The sequence below is a fragment of the Dendrobates tinctorius genome, unplaced genomic scaffold, assembly GCF_039654945.1.
Source record: "Dendrobates tinctorius isolate UK_male_01 unplaced genomic scaffold, ASM3965494v1 ptg000071l, whole genome shotgun sequence".
Taxonomy (NCBI): domain Eukaryota; kingdom Metazoa; phylum Chordata; class Amphibia; order Anura; family Dendrobatidae; genus Dendrobates; species Dendrobates tinctorius.
The window spans coordinates 20728927-20752835 of record NW_027361739.1 but is presented as its reverse complement, the minus strand read 5'-3'; positions in this window follow the sequence as shown (position 1 = coordinate 20752835).

Here is a 23909-nt window from a genome sequence, read left to right as displayed (position 1 = left end):
TGAGTTACACTGGAGTTCCTCCTTTCTGATGTTCTTAGAACTCTACGTGTACGGCAAACAGCTGTAGCCTGCATCGGAGACTCCGTGCTACTAAGTCCCGGCTTACTCACGTTGCTGTTGTGCCCCCAAGTCTTGTGTGGGAATAAAGTGGTGACAACTTCTATTCCTCCGGTGTCTGTCGCAGGACCATTAGTATCCATACAACCTCGGAGACCGGACCCCGGCCTTGTGTTTAGAACTTGAGGAAGGGCTCTGCTCTAACCCTAATCCTTAGTTCTCTTCTTCTCCTTACGTTCCGTACAAAACTATCTTTCTTATGGAGAATTAAGCTTTCTGAATATCTCTTTCATGTGCCAGCAGACCCAGGTCACTGAGGTCTGCTGCAGCACTTCCTTCAATCGATCCCACTCAGGGGATCTTCTCTCACAGACTGACCTAGTCAGTACTGACCCACCTCCCAGCACTCTTCGTGTTCCAAGCAGGGAGCCACCAAAGGTGCTTTGCTACACTACTATGTTGTGTGGGATGCAGGTGTTGGAGCGTGGTCAGGTGTCTCCACCTTACCTGGATGGTGGGGTACCACACCTCAGGAGGAGGTGCAGTACCTCTGTGGTGACTGAACCCTCAGGGGCGCCACATATACACATCCGAGGCCAACGAGGACCACCAAAACAACCTAGAGACAGCTTTACGGTAGCCGCGATTCCAGGATGCCCACTCAGGGCTCAATCATGAAACTCCCACAGTATTCTGAGGCGAAATTGAATGGGCACAAAGAAGTTATTAACAGGCAATGACGGAGGGGCCAGGGACTGGGCCTCACGAATCTTCCTCTCCAACAATGAGGATACCCCAGCCACAATTACACCATGCTGAAGAATGGAGGAAGGAGGTTCAGGAGGTGATATCGGATCCATACTACAAGACAAGGTATCAGCCTTGACATTTTTTGAACTGGACCGAAAAGTAATAGAGAATTGAAACTATGAGAAAAAAAGTGACCATCTCGCCTGTCTCAGTGTCAACTTCTTGGCAGACTCGATGTAAGCCAGATTCTTATTATCTGTAATCACAGTGATTCGATGGACCGCCCCCTCCAAAAAATGCCTCCATTCTTCAAATGCTAGCTTAATGGCCAACAACTCTCTGTTACCTACATCATCATCAAGTCTTTTCCGCAGAAGAGAATTTTTTCGAGAAGAAGGCACATGGTCTTAAATCAGTTAAATTGGCAGGTCCCTGGGAGAATACCACCCCCACCCTCACCTCCGAGGCGTCCACTTCCACAATAAACGGTTTATATGGATCCGGTTGAATTAATACAGGGGCAGACATGAAACATTTCTTTAATGCTGAAAATGCCGCTGTGGCTGGAGCAGGCCAATTCTTGATATCAGACCTCTTTCGAGTCAAATCAGTGAAAGGCTTAACAATTTGAGAAAACCTCCTTATAAATTTCCTATAATAATTAGTGAACCCCATGAAACACTGGAGACCTTTAAGATCTCTGAGATGGACCCAGTCCACAATGGCCTGAACCTTTCTGGGGTTCATACGAAATCCTTCAGCCGACAAGATGAACCCCAGAAAGGACAACTCCTGGACCAAAAACAAACATTTCTCTGGTTTAGCAAAGAGACAGTTCGCCCAGAGTCTCTGGAGAACCACACGAAGATGACCTATGTGGGCCTGCTTCTCCATAGAGTACACCAGAACATCATCAAGATACACTTCAATGAAGCACCCAAAAAAGTCAGAAAAGACATGGTTGATGAAATTTTGGAAAACAGCCGAAAGCATAACCAAATTTTCGAACAGCCCCTCTGAGGTGAGAAACCCAGTTTTCCACTCATCCCCCTCCTGTATACGGGTAAGATTGTATGCGTCCCAGAGATCCAATTTAGAAAACCATTTAGACCCAGACAGTTGGTTGTATAAATCATGGAGAAGTGGAAGGGAGTACGTATTTCTCACAGTGACAACCATCTTTTTTTTTTACAAAAAAGAACCCCGTCGCCACAGGGGACACAGAAGGGTGAATATGCCCCTTGCGAAGACTCTCAGATGTATTCTTTCATGGTCATTCGCTCAGGACCGGATAAATTATACAAACGGACCTTGGGCAATTTAGCATCAGGAACAAAATCAATGGTACAATCGAATGGGTGGTGTGGTGGTAAAACCTCAGCCTCTTTTACGGAGATCACATCCCCAAGGTCCTTCTGGTACACCGGAATACCCTCCAGACTGACAGATGACATAGACATAGTATCAAGACAACCTTTAGAACAATTAGGTTCCCACTTCACAATATCTCGGGACCCCCAGTTAATAACCGGGTTATGAACCTGCAGCCAAGGAAACCCCAACACCAGGCCATCAGGGAGATTATCGAAGACAAAGCATGAAATACGCTCCTGGTGTAGGGCCCCCACCTTGAGGGTGAACTTTTCAGATATGAAACTAACCCCACCCTTGGTGAGAGGTATAGAGTCAATGGCCACGTTTTAATGGGAGTCCCCAACCTAACTGTCCCTAACTTACAGCTGGCCATCAGTTTAGAGTCAATTAGGGTCATGGATGACCCACAGTCCACAAAGGCCATACTGGGAGTGAAGCAGTTCTCGATACCAAGTTCCACTTTTAACAGTTCTTTAAGGAATGAAAAAAAGGTACCTGTGAGTCTTGACAACCTCCTAGATAGTTAACCAGACTTAGGCGTTTTCCCGACACCTTGGGAGTGGGAGGACAGGAGGGATAGTCCTTTTTCCAATGTCCTGAAGAACCGCAGTAAAAAAAAAGTTTGCCTTTCCATATTCTTCTCCTCTCCCTTTCCTTGAAGGTGATGGCCCCAACTTGCATGGGCTCAACAGGTTGTGAGGGTTCCGGTTTAACCGGAAGGAAAGGCACCTCCTGTTGCACGACTCCTCTCTCTCGTAACCTCCGATCCATGCGAATGGCCTGAGTCATGGCCTCTTTCAGAGAGCTGGAAGGAGGATGAAGAGCCAGAACGTCCTTTAAATGATCAGACAGTCCCCTCCGGAACTGACATCTGAGTGCTGAATCGCTCCAGGACACCTCTGGAGACCATGGCCGAAATTCCAAACAGTACCATTTGGCAGAGAGCTTTCCTTGATATAGACCCATAATAGTGTCCTCTGCCAATCTGACTCGGTCTGGTTCGTCAAAGATGAGGCCCAGAGCCTCAAAGAACATATCAACAGATATTCTCTCAGGGACGGTCGGGGATAAGGAAAAAGCCCAAGACTGCGAACTCTCCTTCAGTAAAGATATAATTATCCCAGCAAAGAGCAAACAGATGAACGGCAAACTAGGGCACACAAATCACCACATTAACAGATGGAGCTATTTATCTGAAGTATTGCAGTATATATTTCAGTCAAAAAACGGAGGTGCTTGCATGAAAAAACATGAATATTTCAATGTGAAGCAAAAAAGAAAGAAATATGAAGCACTCACCAATATAGCTGAAAAACTGTGCGTCTTTATTTCACATGAATTCCATCAATGGATATGTGGACATGCAGGACGTTAGAGGAATGCTAGGGGAGGGAGGTGCCGGACAACGGCCGTTTCACGATTACTCGCTTGAAAGATATAATTATCCCCACCCACTAACTCTTATCCCCTGAAGACCGGGTTCTAAGGGAAAATAACAGTTTGCAACCCTCCCTGAAAGTACAGAACTTATCCTTCTCACCAGAGAAGGTGTCAGGGAGTTTCACCGAAAGTTCAGGAGAGGGCAGAGACAAGTCAGTCACCTCACCAGACTTACTGACAGAGGGAGTCCCCCGGGTATCTTAACTGTCTCAGTCATCACTCTCTTTACCTGCTTCTGAGAAGTAACCAAGGCCCGGTGCTCCATAGATAACTCCTGCATCGTCTGAGTAAGGTTGGCCACTTGGTCCACCAGAGTACGGAGTGGATCCATACCAGAGAAAAAAACATAGTGGTCAGTGATAATGTGATGCAACCATCCACCAGGGGGCGCTGGTAAGAGAAAAAGGATTGCACTCACCGTGTAGCACCACAGTGCAGACATGCAGGCCGACATTAGGAGGCAGCAGAGTAGTCAGACAGGCCGGGTCAGCAACAAACAGGAAGACGAAGTACCAGAGGTCACAGTAATGCACAAAGTCACAGACAAGCCAGAAGTCAGAGCCAGACGCGACCACGGTATCCAAGACATGAGACGGAAAGCGGAGTCAGGGTACAAGCCAGTGATTCATAAGCCGGTCGGTAACATGGTATCAGAGACAGAAAAACAGGAAGTGGGGTTCAGAGTTCAAGGTGAATCATACACTGTAAGGAAACCACCAAATGTACACAATGTCAGGGACAGGGTACAGGTGAGACACTAATATGGGAAACCAGAGGCAGAAGGTTCACTATGGTATACGGGTCAGTTGCTCTAACCTGGAAGCATGAACTATCACTGACATCGCCGCAGCGAACTGCAATAGCAAAAACAGATCCAAAATGAGGTAGAGGGGATTAACCCCCGCTTGACCAGTCCAGAGAGAGGATAGCAGAAAACAAACCTCAGACTGGATCATAACATTTACCTTTTACATCTAGTATTCTGGCTCCACGCAAAATTACATAATACAAATTGGGTCAAAAGAACAAAAATGAGGCTAAATTCACCCAAGGCAATTCCCTTTGTAACCGGTTGGCACCCTAATAATGCAATATAGCGCCCCCATTCAACATGGAATGTCCCGAGGTGACCCCTTTTAAAAAATATCTAATCTCCTGGCCAGAAAGAAAATCCGGAGGAATGTAAAATAATGGCTGACTCTCAGTTGTTAGAAAGGCAATTATTTAGGGTAAATTTAGCCCCTATTTTTACCCTTTTGACCCCCCAATTTGTGTTATGTAATTTTGTATTTATGGTTATAGATAGATAGATAGATAGATAGATACAGTGTTTGCATCCTTAAAATTGTTCCAGAAAAATAAAGCATTTCTCACAGAAAATGATTACACATGTTTTGTTATGTACCGTATTTTTCGGTCTATAAGCAGCAACGGTCCATAAGGCGCACCCCAAATTTTGTGGTGGAAAATAGCAGAAAAAAGATTTCTATAAGATGGGGGTCCGTCTTATTGTCCAAATTTAAGGTATCTTACCTGAGGGCCGGTGGTGGTAGAACGGGGTCACAGGAGGCATGGTCCCTTCCTCAGGAAGCCGGCCGTGGTAGAAGTGTGGCAATGCTGCAGTCCTGGGGTATCCCAGCGGTGCGATGCCTCGAGTCCGATGTCAGCGGTGAGGCAGAGAATGGAGCAGGGTCCCTTCCTCAGGATGCCGGCGGCGGCAGAAGTGGGGCAATGCTGCAGTCCCGGGGTGCGATGCTGCGGGTCTGGTGTTGGCAGTGAGGCAGAGAATGGAGCAGGGCCCCTTCCTCAGGATGCCGGAGGCAGAAATGTGGCGATGCCGCAGCCAGGTGTCCACGGCTAGCAGAGCTGAGTGCATCACTGGTTTCTCGGTGGCCATCTTCCTGAGGCTGCGTGTGCGCAGATTGAGATCTCGACGGCCCTAGGCTTCAGGACATTGGACGCCGAGATCTCAATCTGCGCACACGCGGCCCACGGCGGCCATTTTCCTGAAGCTGAGGGCTGTTGAGATCTCAATCTGCACATGTGCAGCCTCCAGCGGCCCACGGATTCAGGAAGATGGCCGCAGGGAAGCCAACGATGCACTCTGCACAGCCGACACCGAGCCTCTGCATCGCTACACCTCTGACGCTGCCGGTTCTGCTGCTACACCAATGTCGCAACCCCCCGGTAAGCCTGCGTTCGGACTATGAGACGCACCCCCCATTTTTCTTCCAAATTTTTATAGTCCAAAAAATATGCTACATGTTTATTTCCTTTGTGTGTATTTGAACAACACGAAAAAAAAAAAGAAAAATTGGACATAATTTCACACAAAACCCCAAAAATGGGCTGAACAAAATTGTTGGCACCATTCCAAAATTGTGGTTAAACAACCTTGTTTGAAGCATGTGATGCTCGTTCAAACTCACCTGTGACAAGTAACAGGTGTGGGCAATATGAAAATCACACCTAAATTCACACCTAAATCTAGAACTTTACAACAAAAACGAGTAATTGCAATCATTTTCTGGGAGAAATACTTTATTTTCTGTAACAATTTCAAGGGTGCCAACACTTTCAGCCATGACTGTAGATAGATAGATGTATAAATGTATAGATAGTTTCATTGCAGCCATTTGGTAAATTCAAAAAAGTTCATTTTTTTCTCATTAATGTAAGAGTAAAAGGTCTGAATACTTATGACAATGTGATATTTCAGTTTTTCTTTTTTATTAGATTTGCAAAAATTTCTACATTTCTGTTTTTTTTCAGTCAAGATGGGGTGCAAAGTGTACATTAATGAGAAAAAAAATGAACTTTTTTGAATTTACCAAATGACTGCAATGAAACAAAGAGTGAAAAATTTAAAGGGGTCTGAATACTTTCCGTACCCACTGTAGATAGATAGATATGGGATAGATGGCTAGATAGATGGATAGATGGGGGAAAGATAGATGTTGATGTGTATGTTAGATTGAGGTACCTCATCGTGACCTGACTAATATTCAGATGAAAGCGTTAGTGCAATCTAATCTTTCTAAGCTTTTCTTCCATCTTCACCCTGCATACATAAGATTCATTTTCGGCACTCTATCCTCCGTCCCATAAAGCATCATCTATGTACTGTAAACAGCGATCAGCATATCCACAAACATCCCTTGCCCCCTCCCTGCAATGGAGATTGGCATTTTAAAAGCCTATGAGCTGAGAGGCGCACTTCATATCAGAACAGTAATGAAAGCTTTCAGTAGCAGAAATAAAACAATCCTGCAGCTCTGACAAAGCTTGGTATAACTTGCTCAAAATGACTGCAAGCGGCATGGATCCAGAATCCAGGGCACTGTACGTTAGTGGATTAGCTGCAGAGGCCTGATACATTTACTGTATGGGAACGTGCAGTACATGAAGAGATGAAAACAGGTTTTATTACAGACATGTTTCATCTATGTATCCAGGTATTAGATATTAAAGTGCAGCCCCCCTCCAAATAATGAAATAGTCACTTGACATTGAGCCACTATATACCAGTATACAGTGCTAAGATAACACTACTATATACAGCCCAAATAATACTACAACAGTTACATAGTGTTAAGATAATACTGCTATAATCAAACAGATCAAATAATACCGCTACATAGTGTCAAGATAATGCTGCTATATAAAACCCAAATAATACTGCTACATATTGTCAAGAAAATAATACTATATATAGCGAAATAATACCACTACATAGTTACATAGTGTCAAGATAATACTGCTACATACAGCTTAGAAACCACTATATAGTGACAAAATAATAATGCTACATACAGCACAAATAATACCATTTTATGGTGTCAAGATAATATTGCTATATAAAGCCCACATAATGCCACTATAGTGAAACAGAATGTTATCAGAATATTATGCAGTGTCAAGTAACACTTACATGCAATGCTAAAATAATACTGCAGTAGGGTGCTTACAAATTTCTGCTATAGACTCCACATAACACTAGCTATATAATTCACATAATACTATAATATAGTGTTATAATACTATGATAGTGATATTTATACATAAAATAGCTGAAGAGCCCGGCGTTGCCTGGATAAAGTAACTAACTACGGTTAGTTATAACAAATTATAATGATTATATCTATATATATAAAGCTGAGTATAGCTGAGTGTAGAGCCCCGCCCACTCCGCATAGCCACATTCACTATAATATCCCACATCATCTCGTCAGCCAGAGCTACCGGACTACTACCCCTAATATCCCACATCGTCCCGTCAGCCAGTGCCACCGGACTACTACCCCTAATATCCCACATCATCCCGTCAAAGCCACCGGACTACTACCCCTAATATCCCACATCATCCGATCAGCCAGAGCCACCGGACAATTACCACTAATATCCCACATCATCCCGTCACAGCCACCGGACTACTACCCCTAATATCCTGCATCATCTCGTCAGCCAGAGCCACCAGACAACTGCCACTAATATCCCCCATCATCCTGTCCGCCAGAGCCACCGGACTACTGCCACTATTATCCCACATCATCCCATCAGCCAGAGCCACCGGATTACTACCCCTAATATCCCACATCATCCAGTCAGCCAGAGCCACCGGACTACTACACCTAATATCCCACATCATTCCGTCAGTCTGGGGTCAGAACCAGAGCGTTGGGTGGAACGGTCCTAACTTCCATATAGGGGATCCCTTTAAGAGAGGCCTGGGATCAGTACCAAAGCGCAAAGTGGATTTGCCCTCACTTCCATACCGGGGAACACTTTAAGAGAGGTCTGGGGTCAGTACCAAAGCGCAGAGTGGATTTGCCCTCACTTTCATACCGGGGATCCCTTTAAGAGGGGCCTTGGGTCAGAACCAGAGCGCTGAGTGGATTTGCCCCAACTTCCATACCGGGGGACCCCTTTAAGAGAGCCTGGGATCAGAACCAGTATGCTGAGTGGATTTGCCCTTACTTGCATACCAATGATCCCTTTCATAGAACTCTGGGGTAAGAATCAAAGCGCTGAGGGATTTGCCCTATCTTCCATACAGGAGATCCCTTTAAGAGAGCCTGGGGTCAGTACCAGAGCATTTGAAGGCAACTGCCCTGACTTCCATACTGGGAATCCCTTTAAGAGAGGCCTGGAGTCAGAACCAAAGCGCTGGATGGATTTGCTCTGACTTCCATACCGGAGATCCCTTTAAGAAAGGCCTGGGGTCAGTACCAAAGCGCAGTGTGGATTTGCCCTAACTTCCATACCAATGATCCCTTTAAGAGACCCTGGGGTATCTCTCTCTCCCGTTTTCCACAGTTCTATTCCTTTAAATTTCATACACTGGCTGCTGCGACGGTTCCGTCCAAAAACCAGATCAGGTGCATCAGTTTTTTGCAAATCTGCAACGGATCCGTTTTTTCACACTTTGGCGGTTTGGTATGGAGGATGTGTGATAGGTATATAGGCACAGGAGGGGGGATTCATTTCTGTTATGTGCTCGCTGCTCCTTTCTTGGGGACAGACAATGGCTGGGAGCTTATGTTCCCAGGAATGCTAGATTTCTCCCACCATGTCAGTGCCTGCTAAGGTGTTGTCAAGTGGGAAAACTTACTCATAGCAACCAATCACAGCTCAGCTTCTTTTAACCAACTCTGGTGAAATGAGAGGTGCTTAGTGATTGGTTGCACGGAAAACTGTTGCTCATAGCAACCAATCACAGCTCAGCTTCTTTTGAATAGCTCTGGTGAAATGAAAGATGCTTCGTGATTGGTTGGTGATACACACATACATACATTCAGTTTTATATACAGTATATAGATAAATAATACTCTGGTCAGTTTCTGGAACACAACGAACTTTGAGCTCCCAGGATGGCAGTTGATCATATTACTCCAGTCAGCTTTCTGCTCTAACTGAAAAACACAACAAGGTCTGCAATAGTGTCTATTCAAGAGGCAACAGTGACCTCTATGGCTGGAGACCGATACTGCAACAATGTATATTCATCACCATCTCACATGACACCCCTAGAGATTAAATCATCCAGTGCATAGCATTATGGTGGTATGCCTGTGGTGGTCCAAGTGGTCCTTTACAGGAACGGAGCTGTCAACTCCCCCAGTGCACTATTGCTGGAGACAGCCACAGGTTTAACTGGGGCAGTTGTATTGTCTTTTATATCATCTCTGGGGAGCCACAGGTACCCTCAGTCTGCAGCCCACCAATCAGCATCGTTGGTTGGGTCCACTCTCCTCGGCTCAGGTTCAGGTGTCGCCTCAATGACCGCTGGTTCTTAAAACTGGCATCATCGCAGCATGTTACGATGGTGACTCCTAGTCGGGGTGGACCCCCAGTCCCCATTGGTTTCATCTCATACACGGGGATATTGGGCCACTCTCTCCTTTTCATCACATACTGTACTTCTAACCGGTCATCTAACTTCCCAGACCACTTTTTGACTCGGACTAGCATTCTTTCCCCCCGGAGCAAACACTTCCTTCTGTATCAGTCTCTGTTCATGATGTGTCACCTGTCTCACCTGATCACCCACCACTCTGTGCACCATTCTAAAGTGCCGACGGTGCTCCTGGCCTCATGAGATGGTGGTCCGTATAGGATCAGCCATGGGATCAGGCATGTGTAGATCTTCAATCTCCCTAACTCCCCTCTTGAATATCAGCATATGGCCCTGTCGTACCTTGACGAGCTGTGCACCCAATTGTTATAGGCCCACATCAGTTCAGGGAGGTACTTAGGCCAGTGTGCTTCTTGATCATTCTACATGTATTGGCAGGAGGTGTGGTTGATATATTCACATGCACCATTGCCTTGCAGATGATAGAATGTCCTCCCAGACTGCTCAATACCATACAGGCTGTGGACACCCAAACACTGAAATGAAGTGACAACATACTGCCTCAGCAGCTGATTATGCGGTCTGGTCTCCGGTAGGTACTATTTAGTGAAATGATCAGTCATCACCAAACAATAACTGGAGTAGCCTATTTGCACATAGTCTACCATGAATATCTTCAATGGAGCAGACATCCGGATAGTCTGAACAGGAACTCATTATTCCCGACTCTTGCTCAACCCACATGCTCGACATTTTTGGCACGCTTCAATTACCATCTTTTCCTGATCTGGGCAGTATATTATTCTCTTTAACCACATATAAGTATTTATGCTGCCACAATGAGCCCCTCTCTCATAGCCAGCTGCTGGACCTAATGACATGGGAATTACAACCTGATGGCGGTGCTGCAGCTCCGACTGTAAGTAGATTTTATGACACAAAAGGCCCTGAATCACATTCAGTTTATCCCACTGATGCAACAGTTTTGCCCCTCCAAGAACAGCCCTGCCCGCTCCTCAGGCCATGGCCAAATATTGGCCTGGACCCAGTGATTCAACCGCTGCACATCACTGTTGTTATTCTGGGCCAGTTTCCAGTCAGCAGGAGCTATTCTGAGCACTGTAGGCATACCACAGGCCACCCCACTTGAATATACCATGCCCTGGAGGACAGGCAGATGGCCTACTTTGGGGGTCTCAGTGTTTCGAATTTCATCATCGATACACCTAGCCGGCAGTCCCATTGGAACCCGGGATAATGCGTCTTTGTTTTGATTTTTACTTCCTGACCGGAACTTGATGCGGTAGTTAAACTTAGTCAGCCATTCTATCTATACACCAGTGTTCTAGCGCTTCCAGTTTGGCATTTCCCGGTGTGTCATCGGATTGTTGTCAGTCGTTACTACCACTTCAGGCCCTGCTAGGAACTCTGCGAGGGGCAATGGAATGAAACTGAATGGGAGAAGATACAGATTAGAAATTAGCAAAAACTTTTTGACAGTGAGGGTGATCAATAAGTGGAAAAGGTTGCCACGAGAGGTGGTGAGTTCTCCTTCAATGGACGTCTTCAAACAGAGGCTCGACAGACAACTGTCCGAGATAACTTAGCGAATCCTGCTGTCATGATACCAGTGCTGGGTGACCGGAACTGCTGGGGTTAATGTTCTGACCTCAGTGCAGACTCTCACCTGCACACCTGGGACCTATTATGGTGGCCTCTCACTGGTTCTGGGGAGGCTTCTTATAGCCTCAGGAAGCTCCCATCCCCCGTCAGTTACACTTTCGCCCTTGGCATTGTGTGGTGACCCCTGAGTGTGTTTGTGCTGTGTTCTGGTTGCTTGATTCTCTGTGTACGACTCGGTCTGTTCTCTGGATTTTGCTTTGGATTCTGCCTGGTACCTTCTACGTCTGTTTGGTTTTGATCTCTGCTTGGCCCTGACTATCCTTTCTGTCTCATCCCTGGTACTTTACTGATATCTTGTTTATGACCTTTGGCTTTGTCTGACCTCCCGTCTGTTTATCCCTCCTGTACCTTGCTTGCCTGTACTGTGCATGACCCCCGCTTTGCCCGACTTTGAGTTTTCTACCTTCTTTGAAAGCAGGACGCTAAGCCCCGCCCCCTTGCAGTCACATGACCGTTCACATGACCGTAGGTCCTGTGCTGGCTTGCTAAACTTCTACATTCAGGTCCTGTGCATCTTTATTTTCCGGCTGTTCTTGTCCACAGGGGTCCCTACAGTGCGGGTGAGTCCCTGCTTAGCGGAGGCTGTACAACGGCGCTGTCAGGACCCTGACACCTGCATTGAGCAGGGGGTTGGACATGATGACCCTGGGGGTCCCTTCCAACTCTATCATTCTATGATTCTATTATTTTTTCTGTCCTGTCTTGCAATGTCATGTTTTCACCATCATATTTTGTCAAATGTTGCTATAGTGACCCAGCCGAAAGGTACCCCGCTGGAACCAAGGCTGTGGCATGTGGGTTTGGCATCTGAGCCAGGGCCAATGGCAATAAGGGATCTTTTTCCTCCATGTTCCTGTCCATGACAAACGCTACATCCTGCCAACTATGCCAAGCTGTAGACCGTGTACCGTGGTGGTCTCTCCCAGAATACAGCAGGCCAAGGGCAAAGCACACAACTCAAGGAATTACGTTTTATTAAAAAAAAAAACAGAATCTGAGTTACCCCGACAATGCAAGATAGAAGCACAGTTAAATTTCACAGACACCTAGCCCGGGTCGGCTATGGCCCCTGTGCTGCACAATAGCTAGACCAAGGATTGTCTATTGGATAAACTATAATTTGCCTGACCTGTGGTTCCACCGAATGGGGTAACTGAGAATTCACCAAGGCAAAGGTGTAATGAGAGGAGTGCAAGAGGTGGTATCTGCAGTGGTGCAGCACAGAGATTTACAAACTTAATTCTTTAGAATTACAATTCTGTTGGGCTATATGAATACAAGTTCCCCGTAATGAGGTATTTAGCTCTGGTTACACAGTTCTACTTGAAACCAATGTCTCTAGCTGAATATCTATGTTTAGCGCCAAACTCTCTAAGTCTGCTTGCACTGTCCCACCAGGATCCCTGTGGTGGGACCTGAGCACAGGACATACCAGCCGTGACCTTGTCACTGATGAGGCTGGCTGATCATCCGATCGGCCATTTAGCTGGGAGGCCGATCCAAGACTTGTCACCTGGAGCATAGTTTTAGCCTATTAGGCTAGCAGGAGGTCCTTCATGTCACAGCAGATACCTTGGGGGGAATCCAACTCTGCATCCAACTTTAGTCGTCCCCCTAAAGTAATTATTTCTCTCTAACAGGAGTCAAGGGAATAAGTACACTTTTCTCCAGTACTCTGATCAGTTTCTGTAACACAGTGAACTCTGAGCTCCCAGGATGGCAGTCGATCATCCTACTCCAGTCAGCTTTCTTCTCCAACCGAAAAACTCCATGAGGACTGAAATAAGAGTCTATTAAAGAGGCAGCACTGACCTCCTGAGACAATATCTATTCATTACCATCTCACAAGTGGACAACCAAGCATAAATTAAAAGTTATTTTTCATTAACAGCAACTATTTAGGCTTCTTGTGTCACACTGTAGCACTATCTACGGTAGAAGTATAGCATTACACAATTATTCTTGCTCAATAAAGGACCACATAGTACAAGGGCTAGCAAGATTTGTTAGATGTTAGCTGCCCTGATCTGGTTAAAAAGGATTTTTCACTAAATTTTTCATGTTGAACTGGATACATGATCTTATAGTGGCTGCAGAGAGGAATAAAACATTTTTTCTTTTTCATTCTTTTTATTTCACCTTTCCGTTGCTAAAATATTAGAAATCAAAGTATTTGGCCCATAATTAGTTAGCAGTGTCACAAGGAGGTTTTCTCAAACATCTCCAACTGTGATGGTGCCATCAGCGTCTGTGAATTCCACAGGTTCAAACAGTCCTCCATGTGACTCCATAGATAGTTATGGTCAGCACAGAGTGACTCAGACATCAACTTCTAGAACTGCAGCTCCTAGGCAGGCTAGAAGGAGTTAAATCTTCGCTGAACTCAGCCTGTGGTCACATGCTGCAGGAGAACCAGTCATGTCTGCTCTTTCCCTATTTAAGCTAGCTCCACTGCTCAGAGGATGCCAGCAATAGTTTCCTCTATACTGGTCAAGGAGAGGAGGACATGCTCTGGTGTACTAGTTATTATTATCATAGTTGTTGCAGCACTGATTAGTTAACCCTTTCCTTGTTGTCTTGGTGTCTTTATATTACTTTGCTGCCTCTAGAGATTTACACTTTATACAGTGGGGAAAAAAGTATTTAGTCAGCCACCAATTGTGCAAGTTCTCCCACTTAAAAAGTTGAGAGAGGCCTGTAATTGACATCATAGGTAGAACACAACTGTGAGAGTCAAAATTAGAAAACAAATTTTGCAAATTATGATGGAAAATAAGTATTTTGTCATTAACAAAAGTTCATCTCAATATTTTGTTATGTATCCTTGATTGGCAATGACAGAGGTCAAACATTTTCTGTAAGTCTTCACAAAGTTGGCACACACTCTTGGTGGTATGTTGGCCCATTCCTCCATGCAGATCTCCTCTAGAGCAGTGATGTTTTGGGCCTGGTGCTGAGCAACACGGACTTTCAAATCCCTCCAAAGGTTTTCTATGGGGTTGAGATCTGGAGATTGACTATGCCTTTCCAGGACTCTCATATGCTTCTTAAGAAGCCACTCCGTCGTTGCCCTGGCGGTGTGCTTGGGATCATAATCATGCTGAAAGACCCATCCACATTTCATCTTCAATACCCTTGCTGATGGAAGGAGGTTTGCACTCAAAATCTCACGATACATGGCCCCATTTATTCTTTCATATACACGGATCAGTTGTCCTGGTTCCTTTGCAGTGAAACAGCCCCAAAGCATTATGTTTCCACCCCCATGCTTCACAGTAGGTTTGGTGTTCTTTGGATGCAACTCAGCATTCTGTCTCCTCCAAACACGACGAGTTTTGTTTCTACCAAACAGTTCTACTTTGGTTTCATCAGACCATATGACATTCTCCCAATACTCTTCTAGATAATCCAAATAGAGAGCACACTTCAGACAGGCCCAGACATGTACTGGCTTAAGCAGGGGGACACTGCAGGATCTGAGTCCCTGGTGGCTTAGTGTGTTACTGATGGTAGCCTTTGTTACTTTGGTCCCTGCTCTATGCAGGTCATTTACTAGGTTCCCACATGTGGTTCTGGGATTTTTGCTGACCGTTCTTGTGATCATTTTGACCACACGGGGTGAGATCTTGCATGGAGTCCCAGATTAAGTGAGATTATCAGTGGTCTTGTATGCCTTCCATTTTCTTATTATTGCTCCCACAGTTGTTTTCATCACACCAAGCTGCTTGCCTATTGCAGATTCAGTCTTCCCAGCCTGGAGCAGAGCTACAATTTTGTTTCTGGTGTCCTTCGACAGCTCTTTGGTCTTCACCATAGTGGAGTTTGGAGTGTGACTGTTTGAGGTTGTGGACAGGTATCTTTTATACTGATAACAAGTTCAAACATGTGCCATTACTGCAGGTAATGAGTGAAGGACAGAGGAACCTCTTAAAGAAGAAGTTACTGGTTTGTGAGAGCCAGAAATCTTCCATGTTTTTAGGCCTCTTTCACACATCCGGTTTGTGCCGTCAGGCACAATCCGGCATGTGTGCAAAAAAACGGATACGTTTTTTTTAACACCGGATGCGTTTTTTTTTGTCATTGAGAAGCACATGCGCTGGATGTGCTTCCGTTTGTTCCGGTTTTTACCGGAAACATGTTGATTTTCTGGATTTGTTTTCTCATTTTGACTCTCATAGTTGCGGTCTACCTATGATGTCAATTACAGGCCTCTCTCATCTTTTTAAGTGGGAGAACTTGCACAATTTGTGGCTGACTAAATACTTTTTTTCCCCAACTGTATCTCTTTGTGTATTTCCCAGAGAGCGTGTTGTGTGACTGTGTTTTGGTTCTGCCCTGTCTGTCTTGTTTTGTATTTCCCCATACACATTTTTCAGACTAATGCTGCTTAGAAGCATAGTAAGAAATGAGGCTCGTGAATATCCATCTTCAGGAGAATTCCCAGGTACAGGGACCCTTAGTCTTAGAGTCAGATTAGGAGTGCACTTGCTATCCTGCAGTCCCACTGTGACAAATAGCTTATTATTGGTCAACTCATACAGACAGAAGAAGCACACACCCCCAGTGAAAACTGTCTGGTAATACCCACTTAGACTTAGCAAAAGTTAACTATTGAGGTCCCAGATACTGTGATTGCTAATTCCTCTTCAATGGAGAGGTGAAATACGAAAACAGAAAGAAGAAAAATAACAGGATTTCTTCCGCAGCTACAATTGCTACCTGTGTCCAGTTCAAAATGAAAAATTTGGTGAACGGTCCTACTTAAAAGATGTGGTCCCACAAAGCAGTTAAACCTTAATATTTTCCTTTTCCCTAACATATTGGGAATAATATATAGGGAAATATTGCAAAGCGATACAATAATACTTTCAGGCTCTGCTATACAAAAGCATTGTACGGTTTATCGGCTCCATCTTCTGATCATTCCTGGGAGTACAGTTTTCTCAAGAATTTCCACTTTTCAACTCTCTGGTCATGTTCACCTATCTGATGATCTGTTGGTATTTCTCACTGCAGCTATTTAAGCCTAAAAATGGAAATGTCCTTGTGCTCAAACCTGTTATCAAAGTAATTACTGTCAAATCAGAGTTGCTACTTTGCACATTCCTGTGACTATCACCAGGACTCTGCCAGACTCCCCGTTATTAGAACCTGTTAGCAGGATTTAACACTATAAAGTAGAGGCATGACTATAATGGCACCTTATGCTGATTGATACAAGTGGTGAAGAAAGAGCTTGTTGTTTAATAGGTAGGGGTAGGGTATTTTCTGCTCCTCCAACAACCTTCTGTGAATCTTTTAGGCGACCTGCCTCCTTTTTGAAATTCCATGCTGCCGCCATCGGAGTGGGTGGTGCGTGTGCACTGTGATTTGACAGTCTTCACACCTTCCATAAAATGATACCGGAAGTAGATCGACATTCCGGCTCAATGTCATCTTCATTAAGCCACAATTTCGATCGGTGCATGTGCCGCTTCTGGCTCCATGTTAATGAAGCCCTGAAGACTGTCTGGGGAATCATACTACCCACGCACCGCCCATCCCAATGGGCACGAAACTTAATAAAGGAGGCAGGTCACTGAATAATCAAAAGAAAGAATAAGAGGAGGCAGGCAGACGGGGCGAAGAAGTAGAAAAAACCTTGCCCCTTAGACTCGCCTCAATGCTCAGATATATCATCAGAAAATAATTTTAGAGGCTCGCTAAACAACAACCACTGATTGGATTCCTTCACTGCAGGTATCAATTTAATCAACATAAAGGCGCCATTATGGCCATGACTTTACTTTATAGTGTTAAATCCAGCTGACAGGTTCTCTTTAAGTGGGATTTCAAGCCATGCCGTTGAGATCTTTTCTTTTTGTATTGTGGTGGGAGGCTGCTGATGGCCCCTTATCTCCCATTCTGGGTCCATCAACAGCTACACATGTCCCTGACCAACCATCCGATACTTGGATTACAACAGTGCTAAGGATAAAGATCAGAAATGTGTCAGGAGCCCGGCTGGTCTGTGGGAGATTGTCTTCACCTGCTTACAGATCCTCTGACAAGCCACCTTTATCTCTCAATAATGGACATTTATGAAACATTCAGATAATATTAGCTCTTTGTTGCAGGACATAAAAGCCGGATAATGTAAATGACAGCGGTTCAGAAGATTTCCAGCCACAATACATGAACTATAACGCTCCTCTTCGGCATCCAGATCTGTAGGCGGAGATCCATAAAGGACAGTATGGACTCAGCTGTCAATTATCATTTCCAAAACATCTCATGATTAATCAGTGGAAAAACTGGAGAGGAAAAAAAGTACAAATAGGGTCTCTGGGTGTAAAGTATTAGAGGATATACACAATGGTGCTCATCTGGTATGGTTGTGTGCACATAACCACTGATAGGGCTTGAGGCTAAGGAGATTGAGACATAAAATAGTGACAAATGGGTTAATCTGTACTGCTGTAAAGAAATAGAAGATACAAATTCTAAGTGCAAGTGGTTTATTCGTCAACGCGTTTCAAAGTTTACAACTTCATCATCACGACAAACCGCAATCGCGCATTGACGAATAAACCGCCGACACTTGGAACTTGTATCTTCTATTTCTTCACGGCAGCGCAGATTAACCCATTCGTCTCCATTTGATGTCTCTATTTTTCATGATTAGGACTTTGTGACAGTCGTGCCCCATTTTCATTAATATTATTACTCTTTATGAATGATGTCAATTCACATTTACTTCATAAAATGACTGGCAAACTGTCCCAGCCTCCGCTCATTTTCACTAACATTCACTTTTATTTTTTTTCAAGCAGTTTTCAGCAGGAAATTATCACTAAAGGACAAGCTGCCTCGTGCCTCCTAGTCCAACCACGGCCCCAGCACTAATTATCAGCTCTCTGTCAATATACATTATACACACAAAGCTGCCTCACAGTGGTTTTGCAAGTTACACAGCTCAGTATCTGAGCTCTGCTTCAGTAGCGTAGCTACTGGTGGGACAGAGGGGGCGGTGGCCCCGGGCCCCGAGCTCTGAGGGGGCCCACAGGAGCTACACTACTGTAACTGTATCGGCGTGCACAGCGCGCCCATACAGTTACATTCTGCGGCAGAGCAGGGAGAATCGATCTCCCTACTCTGCCGCCCAGCCGCTATGGGCCCCTGAGAAGGCGGTGGGGGGCCCCGGTGCCAGCAGTGCGCCCCACACCTCACAGCCAGCAATGTCGTCCTGGGCTATTCTGTGCACACAGGACCTGTGATGAGGTCACTGGAGGGGCGGAGTCAGGGGGTCACATGATCAGAGGCTTCAATGGCTGCAGGGCTCTGCTGTGCTGGTTGTCATGGTGCTGGATGAGGTGAAGTAAGCTTCTTTGTGGGCTCAGGAGGGGTTTACAGGGTGGATGTAGCAGAGCTGTGTGTGTATGAAGTGTAGAGAGCGGAGCCGTGTGTGTATAAGGTGTACGGAGCAGAGATATGCATGTATGAGGTGTACAGAGGAGCGGAGTCGCGTGTGCATGGGGTGAGCGGAGCCGTTTATGTATGGAGCGGAGCCAAGTGTTGTACGGGTCGGGGTGTACAGAGCAGAGCCGCATGTGTACGGAGTGTGCAGAGCAGAGCCGTGTGTGTGCAGGGTGTACGGAGTGGAGCCGTGTGTGCAATGTGTACGGATTGGAGAGGTCTGTGTACGAGGTGTATGGTGCGGAGCCGCATGTGTACGGGGTGTGCGGAGCAGAGCGTGTGTGTACAAGGTGTACGGAGCGGAGCCGCATGTGTACAGTGTGTACGCAGCAGAGCCGCTTGTGTACGAGGTGTACGGAGCGGAGCCGTGTGTGTATAGGGGGTGTGGAGCAGAGCCATGTGTGTATAGGGGGTGTGGAGCAGAACCATGTGTGTATAGGGGGTATCAGGTGCAAAAATAAGGACACATACGGCAGCAGCGGATCAGCATTGGGGTATCAGGTGCAGTAATAGGGACACATACGGCAGCAGAGGCTCAGCATTGGGGTATCAGGTGCAGTAATAGGGACACATACGGCAGCAGAGGCTCAGTATTGGGGTATCAGGTGCAGTAATAGGGACACATACGGCAGCAGCGGCTCAGTATTGGGGTGTCAGGTGCAGTAATAGGGACACATACGGCAGCAGAGGCTCAGCATTGGGGTATCAGGTGCAGGAAAAAGGACATATACGGCAGCAGCGGCTCAGTATTGGGGTGTCAGGTGCAGTAATAGGGACACATACGGCAGCAGAGGCTCAGCATTGGGGTATCAGGTGCAGTAATAAGGACATATACGGCAGCAGCGGCTCAGTATTGGGGTGTCAGGTGCAGTAATAGGGACACATACGGCAGCAGCGGCTCAGTATTGGGGTGTCAAGTGCAGTAATGGGGACACATACGGCAACAGTGGCTCAGCATTGGGGTATCAGGTGCAGTAATAAGGACATATACGGCAGCAGCGGCTCAGTATTGGGGTGTCAGGTGCAGTAATAGGGACACATACGGCAGCAGCGGCTCAGCATTGGGGTATCATGTGCAGTAATAGGGACACATACGGCAGCGGCGGCTCAGCATTGGGGTATCAGGTGCAGTAGTAGGGACACATATGGCAGCAGCGGTTCAGTATTGGAGTATCAGCAGGATGAGGGGTTTGTGCAGGTTGGAGATAGATGATGATGGGGCTGGAATATCAGAAGTGAAACGTGTCCTTGTTGTATTCTCTGTAGCAGAGTCGTGGCTGGAGGAGTTGTCATGTCGGTCTGGGCCAGATGGAAAAGATGTGAAAAGTGACCGATTACATCAGAAAGAAAGTCAGTGGTAAGACACCATCTATAACTGTGCAGTAATCACATATGTTTTGTAGGACTGGTATTTACCACTGACCATATTGCGGTAATATCCATGTTGGTCTTTATATAGGGATTATTTTCAGTAACAGCGCAGTCATCTCCTACATCCACTATTAGGGTGCGTCACCGAGTTGTAATCACAGTTACCTAGTTAGGGGCCCACTCAGAAGTTTCGCCCCCCCTGAACCGAAACCCTAGCTACGCCTCTGCTCTGCTTAATTTGCAAATGAGAAAACTGTGTTTCTATAATAACTGTTGCACCAAGTTAAATAAATGATACATCACGGTCTCTGTCCCTACTTCATCTTGCTATCAGACTACATAGCAAAAACCTGGTAACAAATTCCCTTTAAATGCTATGAACACCTTTGAGATTAAATAAAGTATTTCTACATGATAGTGGATACTGTATCTTTTATTCCTTCATTCATTTTCGGACCCCTGATATGCAGTTTGTAGCTTTATCAAAGTTTTACATATTTCTATTGTGGGAGTGCCTGTCCTAGTAATATAGGCTGGAGGTGTTGTATGTGAGTATCCAGAGTGCTGCTGCCTTTACTAACTCATAATTCAGCATATCTCTAATTACTGAACTTATTAGAATTTCATATACTTTTCTCCTAATCTATAGGCTGTTTTCTTTGTCCTCTCTGAGACTATAAATACTTTCTCCACTGGCCACATTGTGCATATCTGTGTACAACCCCCCTGGCAGCAGCTAAGTTTTCTCTTCCAGCAAAGCGTACATGCACACTTGATGCGCAGCTCATGAGCAGAGATTGCAGTGGGCTGAACAAGTGTTGAGCCAACTGCTATCTGTTGTCTTTGGCCATTCTTATGGGACTGTCACACATAGCGATGCACCAGCGATCCCGACAACGATATGGATCGCTGGTGCATCGCTAAGTGGTCGCTAGTGAGCTGCCACACATTCAGATCTCACCAGCGACATAGCAGGGGTCGGGGGTCGCTACTTACCTGTCAGATGAGGCGATCCTGATGTCCTGCCGCCCGCGTCGCTCGTCGGCGCCACAGGAAGCCCAGCAGGAAGCTGACGACAAGAAACGGCCCAAGCCGTTCTCGCGCGATCAGCAATAATCAGCGGGGGAGCCGGTCGGAGGTAAGTATCACACATAGCGATATCGCTAGCAATATCGTTGCTGCGTCACAAAACCAGTAACGTTACAGCGATATTGCTAGCGATATCGCTTAGTGTGACGGGGCCTTTAGACAACTGTCTGCCGCATGATCCACCGCACTTACCCAGTCTGCCGTTAAACAAACATTGCTAAACCTTACTAAAAAGGTTTGGGCTTAAGGGTACCATTACACATAGCGACGCACCAGTGATCCCGACAACGATACGACCTGGTAAGGATCGCTGGTACGTCGCTACATGGTCGCTAGTGAGCTGCCAAACAGACAGATCTACTCAACGACGCAGCAACGATCCGGCAATCCGTATAACGACCTCAGCGGTCGTTGGGACCTTATCACACAGCAGCTTTTTTGACGACTCACGCCTGCGTCCCCGAGTTCTGAGTCGCCAACGAGGTCGCTCGTCGGTGTCAAACGCAGCGATGCATGCTGGCCAGCGGGACACCAATGATCAAAAAATGGCCCACGACATTCGAGCACAATCAGCGAGATCGCAGCAGGGGGCCGGTCGCCGCGATGTGTCACACGTAGTGAGATCGCTGGCGAGGTCGCTGTTGCGTCACAAAATCGATGACGTTTCAGCGATCTCGCTAATGATCTCACTATGTGAGACGGGGCCTTAAGCCAACCACCAACCAAGCAGGAGATAAACTCATTTGCTCTCTGCAGGATCTTCACTACACTGATTGTTTCAGGATCAAACAGAAAATGCTGTAGACTAAAGATGGCCATATACAAGCGATCTTTCAGCTGGTAACAATCTCAGCCGACTCTCCTATACGCAGGAGTTCTAGTTCCACCAAACACATCAGTACGTCGGCTCAATCTGTCCATATCAGCGGATTAAGCCGACATTAGTCTCTTGTATATGGGGGTCTGGACTTTTTAAACAAAAAGTTTAATGTGTACATTAAAGGAGTTGTAGAGGTTTTGGGCTAAAGGCTGCAGTCACGCTATGTGACTGCAAATTTTTGAATCCTCAGACTATGTACCCATGTAGAAAAACAAATCTGAACTGAGAAAAGTAAGTTAATGTGTATGCACAATGTAAGTGCATATTAACACATGACCATTAACCAGAGAAAACAAAAAGCAAAAAACACAAATATCCTGAACTAAAAATAAAAAATATACTGCAAATAATGCATAAAGGTAATAATAATAATAAGGGTATTTAGTAAACATAATTTTGATCAAAATAATGTACAATCCATCCCGCCACGTCACAGCAACCCTTGTGGGACAGTCCCTACTCTAGTATTTAAAACCTTTTCACTTGCCAAGTGGCGTGAATGTGAATAAGGGTCGAGCGGCTGAACCACTAGTAACAGCTTAGGCCAGACTGGATGGCTTTCCCAGCTCAGAAAGAGGGCGGTCACACCCTTATATGTACTGAATGCACAATGAAATGAATAAAAAACAAATCTGAACTGAGAAAAGTAAGTTAATGTGTACGCACAATGTAAGTGCATATTAACACATAACCATTAACCAGAGAAAACAAAAAGCAAAAAACACAAATATCCTGAACTAAAAATAAAAAATATATATATTATGTTTACTAAATACCCTTATTATTAGTATTACCTTTTTGCATTATTTGCAGTATATTTTTTATTTTTAGTTCAGGATATTTGTGTTTTTTGCTTTTTGTTTTCTCTTTCTACCCTATAAATCCGTCCGCTAACATTTGGTTTCAGTCGTTAAAGGTAAACTCCAGCAGGCGATAAAAGTTTATTTTTCTCTTTAGAGGATCTCAGCTGCCATGTTTCCATGCCGGGTTATCAGAGGTGATATTGCTTGTGATCCATCACCCCTACTACTAAAAGTAAGGAACACCAATGGATTTCAAAAATATGCCCATCTCAACATATCAACATCTGGTGGCTTCTTAAAGGGGTGGCTGAATTACTTGGAAGCTGGACGATACTTTATAGCCAAAATGTCTTTAGTTATCAGTGGAGGTATTCAAAATGTCCTACCACAATAATCATGGCTCTGACTGAAGTCTGCTATTCAGACATTGCCAATGTGGAAGAGTAAAAAAAAAAAGACCCCTGACATTTGGAACTTTATAGGTTAGAGCTAATCAATGGTTCCTGGAAAAAAAGTTATACAAATTAGCTCTCCTCCAGAAGAAGGAAAGCTACTGTCATTGTCTGTCATTTTTTGGTGGAGACTCTGGTTTGGCTTATATCGTTAGTCATGATGCAAGGCTCGTTAAACGGTCAGACTTTGACAGCTTCCT